Raw genomic sequence first — 17,660 nt, forward strand, 5'->3', positions numbered from 1 at the left:
TTTCCCGGGATGATATATAAAGAAAAACCCTTCATATAATTTATGTTTGTGTGTCTGTGAGAGAGACAGAAAGACAGACAGACTGTGCATGCATTTGTGTGTGTGACAGGGAACGAGGAAGGCAATCCTGGAGCGCTGGTGTGTATTTTGGGTTTTGCTGATTTGCTCTTTTTATTATACATTTCATTATGAAAGGTGTGTGTAGGACGGCAGCGAATACCGAGTGTGATTGTGTAGTAAAACATATGCTGTTGTTTATTTTGGGATTCTGGTGTAGGTGTAGATATTTGTGCACATGGTGCTATGTCACACTACATTACATATTCTGAAGAATATTTTAGTCATTTTTTGTAGGTCACCCCACACATATTGTCGGTGGATGCATAGATATAGTGGATCATTTTTTCCTCAACAATAACTAATATAGAGATTACGTCACGTTGAATGTATAATTTTAACCATTTTAAATGATGATTACATCAAAGCTCCATTGTCCCTCGCCGATCCTTTCATTGACTTTGTGTGAATAACCCCCCCGCTGTGCAGAGTTCTGCTTGTACAACCATCCCTACTGAGATTCACACTCATCATCTTTGCAGCCCTCAACTGCTGATTGATCATTGTATTACTTTGCCAGTCCATATGGTTGAATCCCAATGGTGCCCATTTGTTAAACCTTGTTTTGAGTGAGCTTGGGTACACAGAAAACGAAAGTAAACCAGTGACTGTTAAGGGGAGCTGAACATATATCAGGCAGGTACATTAAGTTTATATATTTAAGGCATTTTGAAGGTATATTTACTATTTATTAATATGTCTACTTCATTGTCATGGATTCCCTTTGTGGCTTTCTTGATTTGATGTTGGCACGAGGTTGAGCTTATTTACTCTAACGATCCAGTTGGTGCTTTTAACCGGAGGGAGTTGTCCACGGTTGTCCAGCAGACTCTGAGATGCTGGTTCTCATCCCTGCTCTGCTTCACACTCTGCAGCAAACCACCCCAGTGTGTGCTGGGAATCTAAAATGTCAATACGTTTCTCCAATACGACATTTTAAAAACATCCACTGGTTTTGAGTTGTGGATGCACCTCCTGTTGTGAGAGCTGCTCAATCAATGACTCTTTACACATCCCTTTATGTTCCTCCAATGACTCATGTGACTGCAAGTGACATCAGCGACCTGAACTCACCCAGGCAGAGACTGTGATTTCGTTAAGGGACTGAACTTTGCCGCTCCACCTGAATGCATCCCAGTTGTAGATCTGATCAGCAACCCAGACTCAGTCATCCAGAAGAGCAACATCCCTTAACACTCGGGAGGGAAGGCACTTACACTTCTCAGAAGGGGCCCCAAACAGCACCACCCTCCCCGGAGTGAGGGGGTGGATTCACGGTTTTGAACTGGGAATCCGTTCATGGCATGTGCACTCCTTAGTGATGCAAGCACAAGTGATGAACAAGAAAGATACCACCTACGACTGCAATTAAAGACAGGGGGATAATTGTTTACAATTACTGGAAGCAAAGAAGCAGGACAGGATATGAGCATCAAACCTGTGGGAAGCTGCTGTACGAGCTGTGAGCCCCAGTCAACAGCAATGAAATGGGGGAGTCTTTCAACACAGTTCAAGGACACACACTGGATATATTCACACTGATATTCATGTGTAATGAATAATGAATGTGTGTGCAATCTAGGCCGTGCACTCTAACACATCTGGTTGAAAACTTCATAGTAGTAGCTTGGAAATGAACTGTGGAAACTAGATGCAGTATCACTATGAATGAGATACAAAACTACAGCTTCACATTCCTGGACTGTGCAATTTTCATTCCAAAAACTACAAGACAGAACAAAATCAGATCATCAGGTAAAATGTTCCACAAAAATTCCACATGACCAACTAAACAAAGCTATATCCTGACTGTCAATTAATATGTTGCTGGACTTATTTGCAGAGATTTTTACCAAAACAATAAAAAGATATATATATATATATATATATATATATATATATATATATAGATAGATAGATAGATAGATAGATAGATAGATAGATAGATAGATAGATAGATAGATAGATAATGTGTCAAGAATAAGTTCACTGCAGTGAGATGAAATCACCCGAACTAAGCAAGGCATAGTATTGAAGCCAAATATAGATACAGATTTAAAGATCAATCAATGAAGCTATACAAAGTTGTGATTGATAAAGTTGTGATAGATAACTGAAGCTGTACAAAGTTGTGTATCCTGTGTATATCCCCGTATTTTTCAAACTTGGCAATGTGCTGAGGCAACACCTGGTCCACCAGAATAAATCTGTCTCCGCCAAGTGCAGTAGGCAATGAAAAGATCTGCAAAGTGGTCACATGGAACAGTTCTGTAGGAAACAGACAACAGAGCATTGGAAAGTGAACCCCCGTTAGTTAAGACTTAATCTATACTCACTTACACAACTATAAAAACAGCTCCAGGGATTGTTATTTACACATTATATGTAAAGATTATTTAAGGAAGCCATTAAAGAAAACATAAAGAGCAGTCCTCACTAAATGAAGCAACTAATTCACATCATTGCGATCTGCTGCGCTGTCATGACATCTTTATGTTGACTGTTCTGAATCACTCCAGCTCATTACCTTGGAGAGGAGTTGCTATTATAGGGCTGGTGTTCAACATCTAACCTTGGTGGATTCCATTTCATACATCTGCTAATGTCTCTCTCACAAGTTGAATGCAGAGGATTTGCACACTGTAGGAACAAAGACGCAACTTTAGCAGATTCCCGGCATCATATAGAAATCCAGTGAATTAGTGCTATGACCGAGTGTGGGTTGCATTGATACCAGTCATCAATTAGTAGTAGTAGATTCTCATTTTTATCTTTTATTTTTGTAGTATTGAAGAAAAAGAGTTAAAATTTCTGACATAACACGATGGAACTAAAATGCAGAATAGACAGTTAAAATTAGCTTTGAATCAAAGGATAACGGATGGGCCCCCAAGAGTTCGTAGCATGTTTTGCTAGAAACTTTTCCACTCAACTAAAACCAGTGTAATCAGTGCAACAATGTGCTGAATTGTTGCACAAGATATCTCACTTTGCAGTTAACTGTAAATGTGGGTCCAGGGGAGGAAGGTGGGGGAAGAAAAGAGAAGTGGGGGCAAATGGCAACTTGTCAGTGCTGGATTAGCAACGTCTCTGTCACTCTGTCAGTGTGGCTGAGAGGAGCTAAGCTACTAATACGTTGGCGCTGACTCAGAAACCCACACATACACAACTTTTCACACCCCCTGGAATAGTTGGGTTGTGGGGTGTGAGGAGGGGGGTGGTGGCACCTAGCGGCGTTCATACCAGCAGTAATAGCTTTCTATCAATTATTCAGCCATGCAATCAAATGACTTGAAATTCAGTGCTTTTAGCAATACTGACGTGAACGTGCCCTTCCCTCCTTTCTCTGTGGGATTTGGCCCCTTTATTCTTACAATTCTATAAATGTAAACATGAAACACTGTCTACGCTGTGCTTAAACGCATTAATTATCTTTAATTCAGCATGAATGGAAAAGAAAAGAATGGAAAACTTGCTCAGTGATAAATAAGGTGAATGGTAATGCTGCTCCTTTCAACTCTATTCAAATTCACCTCTTAGCTTTATAACCAAACACTTTACAGGTGAAATCAATATACCACCATTTTTTGTGACTTTGAGCGATACATTATACAACACATGCACATTGTGGTTAATAGGTATTCAAACTGAAAAAAGAAATATACACATTTCTTTGGGTTTCTCTCAAACAGACACTTAGTCCAGTGGGGCCAGGAAATTAAAATTGCCCCTTAGGTGTAAATATGAATGTTATGGTTTCATAATTCACTGCCTTTCATTTGCAGCCATTATGAGACTTAGTGCAGGAACAAACTGCAAACTAGAATTCACCTGGCTATATAATGGAACCTAATACCACACGGTGCTGGATTCCACTGAAGAGATGCTCTTACCTGACTGTTCACTTCGTACAGTATATTTGGTTTAATGTTAATTGTTATTTTCTATGCTGGAGTATCGTTGCCACCTCTGTGCAATCACATTGCTAATTAGATTGTTTTATAACAGGCATAGAGGAAAAAGAAGACTGCCATCACTAGGAACATATAATGCCATGCAAGTCCCCTAATGGTGATTCAATTTTCTGAGATAGACATCATTTTACAATGGGTAATCTGATATAAGTCCCACTGCTATTATTGCAGTCTGCCAGAACTCAGTTTGTGTCTTTGTGTACAACATTAATCCATTCTGCTTTAGAAACTATGTAGCTAACCTCTCATACATCTGTATACATCCCAAAAATGGATAAAGGAACAAGTATTCACCTGAGCACACTTTGAAAATCACAATTTGTTACCTTGACCTCAATTTAATATACTCTAATGTGTTGCTGTTCTCTGTGGCTGATGGACTGAAATAATTAAATGTTGTACCTTGATCATATGGGCAGCGGGTTGCTTAATTGCAATAGCCTTGAATTGACTTGTTAAAATTAGCGACAGTGCGTCGGCTCAACATCAACGTCATTGCCAAGGCTCAAAGCGAAGCATCATCTTCTACACACAGCATATCTATCATATGTATGTACAGCCTGGGTGCTAAGTGGCTAAACATCATTAAGTTTGACTACCATGATTAAGCTACCATCAATTTCATGTCAAATAGCTTCCCCCTAGCTTCCTGTAATTAACTAATTTGGAAAAAAAATATAGAGAAAAACAGATGAACACTGCATGTCAGCTTTAAATAGGCTCTAATAATAGCACTAATCATACCTAATTGTTGTTGGCTTTGATAGATGATAATGGTAGATAATGTTGTCCAGCAGGGCAGCCGCAGCAGCGCTGAAGCCTCAACTTTGGCATTTTGGTTGGAGCCATCATGGATTTTTGAGAGAAGCAACCATATTTGGAGGAGCAGGGGTTGATGCCTGACTTAGAGCTGGGGGACACGCCCCACCTCCACCTGCGACTTGCACCTATTGGATGATACTTGCTGTCAATCACGCAGTATTCATGTCCGGACGCATATCAAGCTTTACTGTGTATTTTCCTTTAAATTAGACCGTATATAAAAAAAATAAGCATCATGCTGTATTCACAAAGTCTTGAAACAAATGATTTAGACCATAACCTTGATGAAAAAGTTTACTGGCGTTAAAAATAAGGTGACAAGTATAGGGCCATTTTCCAATAGACTTCAGAAACTAGCTTCTTTGTGCGACCGGTTGTGTCGCCCTCTGATGGCCTTTGGAGAGAATACAGGTTTCATGCAGTTCTGCTTTGGCTTCACTTTCTGGACCTGGAGTCTTTACTTGTATACACGGTCTATGACGTATATATCTACGGCCAGCCTTTGTTGTTGTAGTGAAGCTGTTGCTGTTGGGAATAATCGTCAAAACAAAAGGTTGATGTTGAACGTATCAAAAGCAAAACTTTAGAAGATATTTAGTAAATCAGAGGTATTTGAATGTGTGTTGGGAACCGGCATTGGTTGTGAGCGTACACCTCCACTGAGTCCCTATATGTGATGTATATAAATAAACTTTACTTGACTTGTCATGTGTAAATGCAGCAGCAGCTGAACCAATCTCACAAACACCATTTGAATCAGTATTGGAAGGGTGCTGTTTCAGCACACTTTTATTATACCCCAACAGCATTATATACTACCATGGGCAAAACATAATGGAAAACAACATACTGCACGGCTACAGTTTGTCACACTAATGCCTGCTGCATAAAGGAATATAATGTATATGCGTACAGTGTTTTATGAAGGGGACCTCTGTTTGGGATTGTGGCTGCATCTGTTTGTTTGTGTGTTTGTAATGTGGCGTCAGTTGGTGCAGAATTATTTATAGGACAGAAATATCCCTCAGCATTCAAGACATCCATATTCACACAAACACACACAGGCGTAGTTGGCCCTGAGAAAATTTCATCATGATCCCAGAGATACAGAGTATGCTTGAATATTCATGAGTTAGGGTGAATGTGTGTGTGTGTGTGTGTGTGTGTGTGTGTGTGTGTGTGTGTGTGTGTGTGTGTGTGTGTGTGTGTGTGTGTGTGTGAGTGCGTGGGGTGGTCTGAGTGAAAGAGAGCAAGACAAACTGAGACAGAACATCACTGAATGATATGTGTATGTGTCTATGGTGCAAGAGAGTTGAACTGTGGGAAGTGAAGAGAAGCTGCGACTGATCCTCTGCACGTTTGCGTAGGCACAGGTGCATTAATACACATTAATATCTACATAAACACAATTTCTACCCTGTGCAGTATCTCCCAGTCATAATAAGACCATTTGGAGAGGGAGAGAGAGAGAGAGAGAGAGGAGAGAGAGAGAGAGAGAGAGAGAGATCTGCGCCCAGTGAAAGGGAGAAATGGGTGACACAAAAGGGAACAATAGTGGGGGGTGGAGCGAGCTGGAAGAGCTAGACAGAGAGGAAGTAGGGGGTTATTGTTGGAATTGAAAAAGTAATAATGTGCTCTGACAAAACTCGAAATTAGACTGGCTGAGGAACGGAAATGAAATCAGTGTGTGTAGTTGTTTGTTTGTAAGTGTGTGTGTGTGTGGATGTGTGCAGTCAGCATAATGAGATTTAGGCTGCTGATGCTAAGGTGCATGTTTCTGTGTGTGTGTGTGTGCACAGGGGTATGCATATTATTGATCGAGCTCATAGTGCTAATTCTGCTGCAGTGTGATCAGAGAACATGTGGCTTTTTCCTTTTTTATTCGGTTGTGAGCGATAACACTGCAGTCGCATGTCCCAAACAAAAGGACACAGCTCCAGCCTGATGTGTCCTTATATAACCTCTGGTGGATTCAGATAAAATGTGAAGGTAATTCTAGAGTGAGCGTGTACAGCATGTGTACAATACAGGACCAACTCATCCCAAATGAGATGAACTTTACTAATTTTCAACCAAAATTGTCCTTTCATCCCAAGAAGTCCCCTCATAAACATTTGTTATCCATATCTCTTTTCCTTTAATGGTTGTGGGGGTGTAACCAATCCCAGCTGCCTTTGGGTAAGAGGCGGGGTAAATGACAGGTGGCTAGTTCGTTGTACAAAGACAAACAATAATTCACCATGACCTTCACACCTACTGTCAATTAGGAGTCTCAAATTCACCTAATCCCAATCTGGATGTGTCTGGAAACTGGGATGAAGCCGGACTTCCTGAATACAACTGACGTCTGACACGGGAGAACATGCAGACTTCTCACAGAAAGGCCTCTGCAAACATTAAAACAATCTCGGAGCCCATTGGATATTTTGGGGCTCCTGGTGTTGACAGCAAATATTCTGGTAAAGACTCTGTTTGCAGTCTGACTTTCTTCTTTTATTGCAAGAGCTGAACGTTTCTCCACACAAAATACAAAAAATGATACTTTTTGTAGGTGATTATTACCCAGACTCCATTGAGGCTCATCTCTATTAGCTGCTTGCGAATACAGATTACTTAAAAAAGTAGATAACCAATGCATCCTGAAACCTTCACCTACAGATTCTGCATATTCACAACATGACTCTGTTTATAGAGATTGGGATTCACACCAAGAAACTTCCTGCACTGTGATGGAGAGCTAACCACTGCATCACCAATGCATTCATGTAATCACCTATTACAAAAATAATATGTGGTAAACCATAGAAAAATGTGTCAGGAAACTGGAGTCACCAATTTTGAGCTCCCTCCAGGCTAATACAGGATGTGCTCTCCTGCAGCATCCTCTGTTTGTGGTAAATACAAGAGACTCCAGATCACTCCACTAGTTACATTTGCATGAATGAAGCGAAATTTAAAATTTGTTTCGCATCCAGTGTCAAAACACTTTGAGTTTCCGCTCAGCGAGTTACTCAAGTTGTAACCGATCGGGGGGCGCCGCTACTCGGGAACTCTGAAAACTTAGAATAGTTTTCCTCCCTGTCCTAAATATGCAATTAGTGTGACTCAGCGCCATTTCAAATGTCACTGTCTCGTAGGAAAGTAAGGAATTTAATTCATTATGAAAGCTCCCTCGTGAGCTACGGCACCCACCGCTCACAACGGGACTATCAGTGTGTGGGCTGTTTGCACCAAGATTCATTATTCTCCATCCTCAGTATTTTAGCCGTGAGTTTAAGCCCTGCATAATCTGACACATTCAGACGTGTTTTAAACCAACCTGAAAGGAGGAGGACAGTGAGTAAAGAAATGAAAATGCCCATTTAATTGTATCTGGTCATTCTGGCTTAAGGAAGAACGAAAGACAGATGGAAGTTGTTGAGAATCTTGGAACAGTTGCTATGGGAACCTTCTATATGATAGTTATGGAGGCAGATTAGCTATAGCTTTGTTCTCAACCTTTTAAAGTCTCAGCAAATAATCTCTACATGGGTGATTTGGCACCAGAAGGGAGATTAATCTCACTGTGCTATAATGACTTTAAGTGATATTAATGATACTAAGTGACAGAAGCCGAATCAGGAAAAAAGTACAGCCGATATGGAAAAAGGAAATGTCTCAGAAATGGATTTTCACATATACAGGATCCTAACCTGAGGATCTTACAACACTTAGTCACATAAAGCAAAATGTGGCCTTTTCACATGTAATCGCTATTTATTATAGGTATTCTAATATTTTCAATTATTCTTGTATTTTATATTTTACTGAGAAACAGTAACATACATCTTCAGCTGTGATAACACATGTCATTATTTCAGGTTTTCTTTTTCCTCATGCTCCTTTTTAATTCATTATCCATTTTCATTTCTGGGTGAACTATCCCTTTAACTTTCTATGACTTTCACAGTTCACTTTGCGTTTGCGCGTGTGTGACAGAGAGTGTGAATGACTGCTCCTGACAGCGCGCATGACCTTCTGTGTTTGTGACAGTGTGTGTGTGTGTGTGTCTCTGTGTGTTTCGCCCGAGGCTCAGTGGAATTGTTGCTAGGTGAAATGGTAAGATTGTCACGGTGGTGTTGCTATCGTGATGACAGTGTTAGCTTTAAAGGTAGCATCTTTTCTTTATCCTTTTTTTTCACCTCTTTACTTCTTCCTGCTCGTCCCCTCTGTCCAGATAGCGGGGACCTGGGGGCTGATGCTCTTCTTTCACAATAACAAGTTGTATGGAACAGTGGGAAAAACCAAGCATGTAAAACTCAGACAATTCCTTTGTAACTGAGGCAGGATGGGGCCGTGTAGCAAGGTGTCAAATATGGTTTTGATGCTTTTTTTGGAAACTGGTCAAAACTAAATATATTTGCACAATTTGATTTATACAATAATCCCCTGAGGGATATTGTGTTCCAGAAAACCGTAATAGTTAAGGACGGGGACAGTGAAGCATCTTCTCTCATTTCTCTGCAGCATTTTTCTCAGTTTCAGTCTGTGTAACATTATTTCATGCATCAGATCCCCACACAGGGTTTAGACCACAATGGCAATTTGACATACTCTATATGAGTAAGTGTCAATGCATATATGTGCATATATGTGGAAAGTAGCATGACCTACTTCAGCTGACCTTTAACGGATTATTCCTCCAACACACACACACACACACACACACACACACACACACACACACACACACACACACACACACACACACCCTCATTGGGCAAGCGTGTGCTGCAGATTCAAGCTCAGCTGCACTATTGACTCAAACATGCTGCTAACACACTCAGAGAGTCTGTACGCGTTTACATTGCCGTATATTTTGTGCATGCACTGTGTATAATTGTGTTTTCACTATTGATTTCTGGCTGTGTGCTTGTGTACGCCACATGTACTGGAGATAATCAAAGAGTTTTGAAACTCCTGCAAAGATCAAATTAACTTCTATAAATCAGCGGCAGCAGAACTCTCATCTTCTCATCGAGTGGAACTCTGAGTATGAGAGATGAATAAACTTCAGCGGGTCAGTGAAGTGACCTCATCCAATTAGCACGAGGAATCAAAGTGGTTGTCGGTTCATGCCGTAAAGAAGATCAGTAGTTAGTCACCTGGCTGATATTCATTAGTTTTGGCTCTTTGGCTCTTAAATCACACAAATTAGGAATCAAAGTGCTTCATACAGTATGTGACCCACCTGCTCCTCATTCCTTTTCAATCCAGATGATTATTTCAAGTCAAGTCTATTTATTGCATTTCAGACGAAGGTAATTAAGGATAAAAATAACTTCAAACTTCTCACTGAATCTTACGTAAGAAAAGTTTTATATATATATATATATATATAGAACATATAAAACATATAGGACGACGTCTTCATTCTGTCAAAGAAGTACAATTAGCCTCTCGTTTCTTACAAGACCTTACAATATTCTTTTTAGTTTCTTTTTTCTTGTGAGTGAAATGCTGATCAACTCTAGGATATTAGGTTGTTTCATTAGTATAGCTGCTAAACCAAGCAAGCGGCTCATTGTGATTTATTACCCATCAGGTAGGTCATTTTTTTTAGTTGGTCCTTTAATAAGTTAATAATCTGAAATGGAAATTCAGTAATCACATAAAATAATTGGAGGAAATCTAATAAAACAATAACACAGCTTAAAAATACTTTTAGTCAAATATACAACACGATATTGTGTATATTTTTAAGACGTCCTGGCACTTAATTTTCCCTCATGACCACAACCACTATAATGACTCCAATGATTAACAAAGCAGGAAAATACAGTGATCTTTATGTTTATGAGGGCAGCATTTGTTTCCTCTCATTTTACGCAATGTCTCCTTCTTTGTTTGTTTGTACTTCTCTCTTAGTGAGGACACTCATTGACATAATGCATTCCTTAGCCCCTTACCCTAACCTTAACCATCACAAGCCAACCCCAAACCAAGTCCCAACCCGCAAACAGCCCAGTGAATTTGTGAGGACCGGTCAAAATGTCCTCACAATGATGGTATTGATCCAAACTGGACCTCATAAACATAGAAAGACATGTGCACACACACAAACACACACACACACACATTCCAGCCTCTCTATGGTCTCATTATTATCTTGCTAATGGTTCCCTGTGGACATAAAGCTCTGCTGATTCAAGCAGCTGGAGACTGCACACACACACACACACACACACACACACACACACACACACACACACACACACACACACACACACACACACACACTGGCCAACAGACAGGAAGTGCCTCTTATTGTATACAGTGTATTCCCAGGTAGAGATTAAGGTAATACAGGACCATATGTTTCTACCTGTGCAAAAAATGACACAGTTAATATAGTCCGCGCCCTCCCTCTACACACATTTGTACTGCTATCTTAGTGAGGACACTCGTTGACATAATGCATCCCCTAGCCCCTTAGCCTAACCTTAACCATAACAGTCTAACCTAAACCTAATTCTAACCCTAACTCTTAAACCAAGTCTTCACCATCAAACAGGCCTTGAAAAGTGGGTCAGAAAGTGAGGACTCTGATCTGTATATAATCAGTGTCCCATCATGAGCTGGCCCTGGTTTGGAGACATTGTCAAATGAGTGTTTGTTTTTTATGAAGACCAATTAATTGCCTTAATTGAATTGTTGTTCAAGCCACTTGTGTTGAAGTTTGTGGGACGCTGTGGCATTTAATTAATACTGATATCATTAGCACGTTTAAAAACTAAGTGGACAGACATGACATATTTTAGCACTGACCAAAAGCACTGACTACACTTCATGGAGCACATCTGATCTGCATGCCAGTTGACTGAGAGCGTGTGATTAGAGCTGCTGACTTTCAGACACACCCCCCAAATTTTGGAATATGTAGAACTATGACAGTGTTTGCCAGGTCTTTATGTGGGAGGTAGTGCCTCTGTTTGTTTCGTTTAAAATGTAATAACAGTGCAGGATTTGAAACCATATTAAAAACACGGTGTTCACAGTAATGAAACTCCCTCTTCACACCTCTCTGTCTCACTCCTTCCGTCTCAGATCAATGTACCAGTCTTGTAGTGACACTTGAAGCACTCTTATCTCGTCCCTGCAGACCCGCTCGAGTCTCGCAACCTCGCTCTCCCCTCTCTCTCCCTCCACTTTCCTCTCCTCCTCCCGTCTCCTCCATCCAAACTTTTGTTAACACTGACGTGAGATTGCTGTTGTAGCTCATCTACAAGTACCCTTCTCCAAATACGACCCATACCACGGCACCGCTGTCTCCCCCTCATTCGGTTTCATATGTTCCTCTTGCTCTGTGACACTCTTAGTGTGGAAACCCTCTCTCTGTAACCTTTAGTGCTTTTTATGTTCATGTTTGTAGTAAAACTGCATAATTCCTCATTTGCAGAGTAGCTTCCATAACCCTGAGGCAGTGGCGGTAATGGTCTAAAATGCCTCTCAGCAGGGTAACATAATACCGCAGCATCACAGCTTATGGTGTCATTGCCATTTAAATGGCAGTTTAAAGTCTGTTTTATCATCTGTATGTTCAAACAAAGCATTACAACTGGGTCTGGCAAAAATATAGTCCAGGGAGTAGAGAATAAACACAACACATCGTTTTTTCATGAGCCACGTAAGAGAGGGGAAATGTTCTGGACATATTTGCTCCGATATTGATTATGTTTTTTTATTTATCAGCTTTCCTTGATCCCCCCCCCCTTCCTTGGTTCTTCTATTCAGTTGTTTTTACACCCAAAATAGAAAAACTAAAATCAATCCTGCACTAAATTAGTCGGACTTGTGGTATCAAGAGGATTCCAGTAAGACACTTTTACCACAGTTAAACACTGACACTGATTAAGTGTGTGACTGTATAATCAGCAGATCCGACTCATGGTCATTTATTTAACCATAAAACACTGGATGCTGGACAGCGGCGACACCAGAATCTGAATTAAGTTTTTTGTCACTTCCATGTTACACACTTAGCTAGATAGGAGCGACATACCGTTCACAAAAAGACAACGCACACTCACTCAAGACACGGATAGTAATGCAATCGGCTAAATACATATTTCACAGAGCTGTTCCTGTTAAACCAGCTTGTAGACGCAGACTCTGACATAGTTAGACACAAAAGACACGGACTGGGAGAAACCGCTGCAACACACACAGACACAAACACACACACACCTGAGTAGTTACTCCTCATAAATACTGAACATAACAATTCTCCGCAACACTGTGTGAAGTCAACACGTGTTGTCTGCAGGAATACGGCAAAATATCACTTCAGCATTAGGATCTGATGCTAACACCAAAGCACACAAGCCTATAACCCGTAGGTTGGTGGCATTAGAATTGTGCCTATATTATTTTTTTTTTTTTTAAATGTTACTGGGGAAATGATGGGAACAATATTTTAGATGTATTTATATCTGAATTACTCTTTAAATGTGTCCCAGTTTTGCAGTTGTATAATTTTCTTTTGGGGGATGTTTAAATATATAAATAATAAATAGTCTGTGTTTATCCCCTCAATGTCTGATTGTTAAGATTATGATTCAGTCGTCAGCGAGTTCAACAGCACCCTTTTAAAAAGTTTTATTTTTCGAAAAAGGAAAATGTAAATTGAGTTTAATTATCGCGGGTTGTTTGGTCGATCCCTGATTTATTCACGGGGCAGGTTTTGGCAGCGCGGGATGAGGTTTGTGTCGGCCAGCAGAAGGTTTGTGTCAGATGTACTTTAGCTAACTGCGATGTGATTGGTTCAAAAATGTGTTTACCATGATGGCTTCTTTCCCTTGTTAGTCTGCTGACGCTGCAACACACACAACGCGGGGCACGCCACACAAATCCAAGTACTCACATATGCACACATACACAGACAGGGTACAACACACTCACACACACACATACACACACACACACACACACACACAAACACACAAGATCACACACGATCACAAACTTTTCTTTCACACTCTGACACACACACACAGACACTCGCACAGCATAGTGGCAGTGCTGTAGTCAGCAGGGGCTCATTTAGCCACTGTGTGTGTGTGTGTGTGTGTGTGTGTGTGTGTGTGTGTGTGTGTGTGTGTGTGAGAGTGAGTGTGAGTGTGTGAGAGTGTGCAGGCTTGTGGCCAACAGCACAATGGATTTTCAGGAAGCCAGGTTTCTCTTCTTCTCTACCACCCTGTCCTGCCTCTCAGGGGGCATCAACTCACTACTCCTCACTTATTCTCCTAGTCTCTATAATAAACTCTCTAAACAGTAAATGTTTCATACTTTGAAGCAGCCCATCGTATTTTTTTGATTTAATATTAATGCTGATAACTGCCGAGCATCGTCTTCAGCACAACAGCTCCCAGGAAACTGCTTCCTTTGTGATTTTGCTGATGTATCTGATTAGACAGGATCAATAGCTGTCACTTATCCTCCATCAATCGGATTCATCTCAGCAGGATGTAAGAAAAAAAGAAGGAAGGGCCAACCCAGACACTCGTTTCACAAGCTAACCTTGTTTATTAGTATTTATGTTTAACCATGTAGGCTGAACTCACCACACACACACACACACACACACACACACACACACACACACACACACACACTCCTCAGCACAGTCTGGACTCGTCCACGTTATCCGTCAGTGCAGTTCGCTCTGTTATGGCGCCGAGGTTTGCTCTGTTACCGCGTAAGTGATTTTGCGCAGCTGTGCAGAGCCCCAGTGCCTCCGCTCTCCACCATTTCATTTCATACGGCACATCTCATTTGACTCAATGAGCTCCTCTTATTGCACTTGACCGCGGGAGTGTCGGTCACGTCCTTAATTCGCTCTTCCGCTGCACCTGCACTGTTTGTAGTAATGGTCACATATGGCTATTGTTATCTGGATGTCTCATACATACATAATCTGCTTCCAAATGCATGTCGGCTATTGGGCCATGCGTATTCTTTTTTAAAACCGCCTTTTTAGCAACTGTAAATAGTAGACTTTCAGTGATGAGAAATTGTATTGGTTAGCAGGCAGGTAAGGAGTTAAAGACATATATTTTTTTCTATTGAAGTAAATGTGTTCCGCTGGTTCTGTGTGTGTATGAGCAGGTTGATTTAAAACCTGTGTACATATACTTTCTTGTACATTGGAGGCAATTCAAATATGAACAAAGGTTCACATCTATAAGAAAAACATGCTTCAATCCATCTATGTCACAGACAGTAAGACAATAACCATGGCTGCCATAGCAACACAAAGAAGCTACTGTATAAACAAACAAATGCTGTAATTACATTGTTTCTAAAGGAGAATAGTGTTGGTAGTAGTGGTAATTGTATTATTTTATATTATTATTTGAAGGAAGGAGTGGAGAAATGCCTGTGTTGTTCTTAAATGTATCTATCTATCTATCTATCTATCTATCTATCTATCTATCTATCTATCTATCTATCTATCTATCTATCTATCTATATATGTTGCACTGGGCCCTTGAAAGCTGTTCACTGTGTAATGTCATGGATGTGCAGACGTCAGCAGTGTCGTCAACAGTTGAAAGATTATAGATGTGTTACCTGTCCGAAAAAAACCGCGAGATTATGTTGTTATGTTGTTGTAGCTCCGACAAACACACTGACAAGCAAACACATGTTGTGTGATGGACAGACAGGCTGTAGTTAGTGTGTGTGTGTGTGTGTGTGTGTGTGTGTGTGTGTGTGTGTGTGTGTGTGTGTGTGTGTGGGTGTGGGTGGGTGGGTGGGTGTTTCTTAAATCCAGTAAGGAGGATGTTACTATGGGAACAGAACCACCTCCACTACACTACAAACAGTTCCGGTTCTGATGAGCTGATATCTCTCTCTCTCTCTTTGTCTCTCTCTCTCACTGTTTCTCTTCTTTGCTCTCTTTTTTCCCCTGTCTCTTGATACTTTGACAGTTTAATGCTCAGCTACCGTGTCTGGCTTACACACACACACACACACACACACACACACACACACACACACACACACACACACACACACACACACACACACACACACACACACACACACACACACACACATACACACCCTCACACACACAGCCTGAGGTGCTGTGTAACAGGGGATTTCAAGGGGGACAGCAGGATAGACAGTTTAATCTGAGAGAAAAGGAGGGATGGTGAGAAGGCAGGAGGGAGAGGGAGATAGAGACAGACAGGGTGAGCGGGAGCGAGGCAGAGGGGGGAAAGGTTATGGTCAGGACACGTCGGTGAGAAACAGAGAGGAAAAAAGAACTTCATTACTCTTCCACCCGGGAGGGAGCGAGTGACTTGTTTGGTTTCATGATAAAACATTTGCTCTTGTGTAGTCATTTTATTTGTAAGGGCTCAAAGCATATAGTTCATAGTTCATCAGTTGGTGTCATTTTGTCCCCCCCTGGAGACGTTGTGTGTGTGTGAAATATTAAACAAAATGCACACGAAGCACTTTGCTGCTACTTTTGAGCCAAAACCTCGGAAGAATGACACTTGAGCTTTAAAAACATTTAGCTGCTGTCAAGGTAGCGAGTGCAGCTCCACAGATAACCTTTAAGAGCTGTTTTTAAATCCTCCGCTGAAGGCCCCCTGGTGGTAAAGAGCCCTTATGCACCATCCTGCTGTGTGTCACTTTATGATGGATATGTCCCGGCCCAACTTAAATAAATGTGTGTGCAGAAAGTTGCGTGTAATCCAACAGATGATCTGGAGTGACGGCAAATACCCTTGACGACATACTTGCCCCACGTGCGCTTATCCAACTGTTCTGCCTGTTTATATAAGTGTGTAGTTGTGCAGCGTCGTTCCAGGTGCAGTTGTGTGCGTGTATGCACCAAACTCGTTCAGCCGCCCTGTGCACGTGTGGGTGTTTGGGCTTATTCCCGGTTCCCCCCTGGGATAGTGCTGATTGACATCTCTATCCCTGGTTGTCATGGGGATGATGATGGATGTGTTTTGGGTTACCACGGAGACCGCTGTTTAGACGTGCTATCCGCATGCATAATGTAGTTACAGCATAAAGAGATTCTGTGGCTGACAAAGAGATAGAGGAAAGGAGACATGCAGGAAAAAAACTTTACCGGTTGTATTTTTGCGACAAGTCGGTGGCGTTACATACGTGCTCCGAACATTACGTGTCCCAGATGGTGAGGAGGATGCGTACCTGCAGATAGAGAGATGATAAATGGGCCAAACAGTTCCAGAGACAGACATGCAAGTGTTAAAAACAGCGCACGTCCTCGGATAAAGATGAAAGAGTCGGTTCTGTGGAATTTTAGAATTTTAACTTCCCTCCACCTGTAGTGCTGAATTTCAAACACCTTCATCTGCAGAGTTATCCAGAAGTTTCACTTTTTTTACAATGAAAGCGCAAGATCCGACCCCCCGCGGGTTCAGAGACATGAGATGTGTTGAAATGCAGTTTCCCCCCAAAAAAAGTTACAAGCTATTCCCGAGGCTATGACGCACTAACAAACAGAGCAGTCTCTCTTCTTTCCTCTTTTAACTTATTTAAAAAGGGGGATTTTAGTTCAGGTTTGCCACATCTACTGTAGATGTTGCAGCGCTGAAGTTTACAGTGTCACATGTCACGACTTGATGCTTTCTCCCAAGGAGCAGATGTGTTTCAAAGTTGAACATTGTAGGATCTCATGAAAGAAACTTTGAGGGCGCAATGAAGATTTATAAAAAAAAC

General features: G+C 41.2%; 1 protein-coding gene across 1 annotated transcript in view; it reads left to right on the plus strand.

The window, feature by feature from the left end:
* csmd3b (CUB and Sushi multiple domains 3b) overlaps window positions 1-17,660 on the plus strand; it is a 318,096-nt gene that overhangs the window by 127,518 nt on the left and 172,918 nt on the right. The window lies entirely within an intron of this gene.

This window comes from Hippoglossus stenolepis, chromosome 17, assembly GCF_022539355.2.
Source record: "Hippoglossus stenolepis isolate QCI-W04-F060 chromosome 17, HSTE1.2, whole genome shotgun sequence".
Lineage (NCBI taxonomy): Eukaryota > Metazoa > Chordata > Actinopteri > Pleuronectiformes > Pleuronectidae > Hippoglossus > Hippoglossus stenolepis.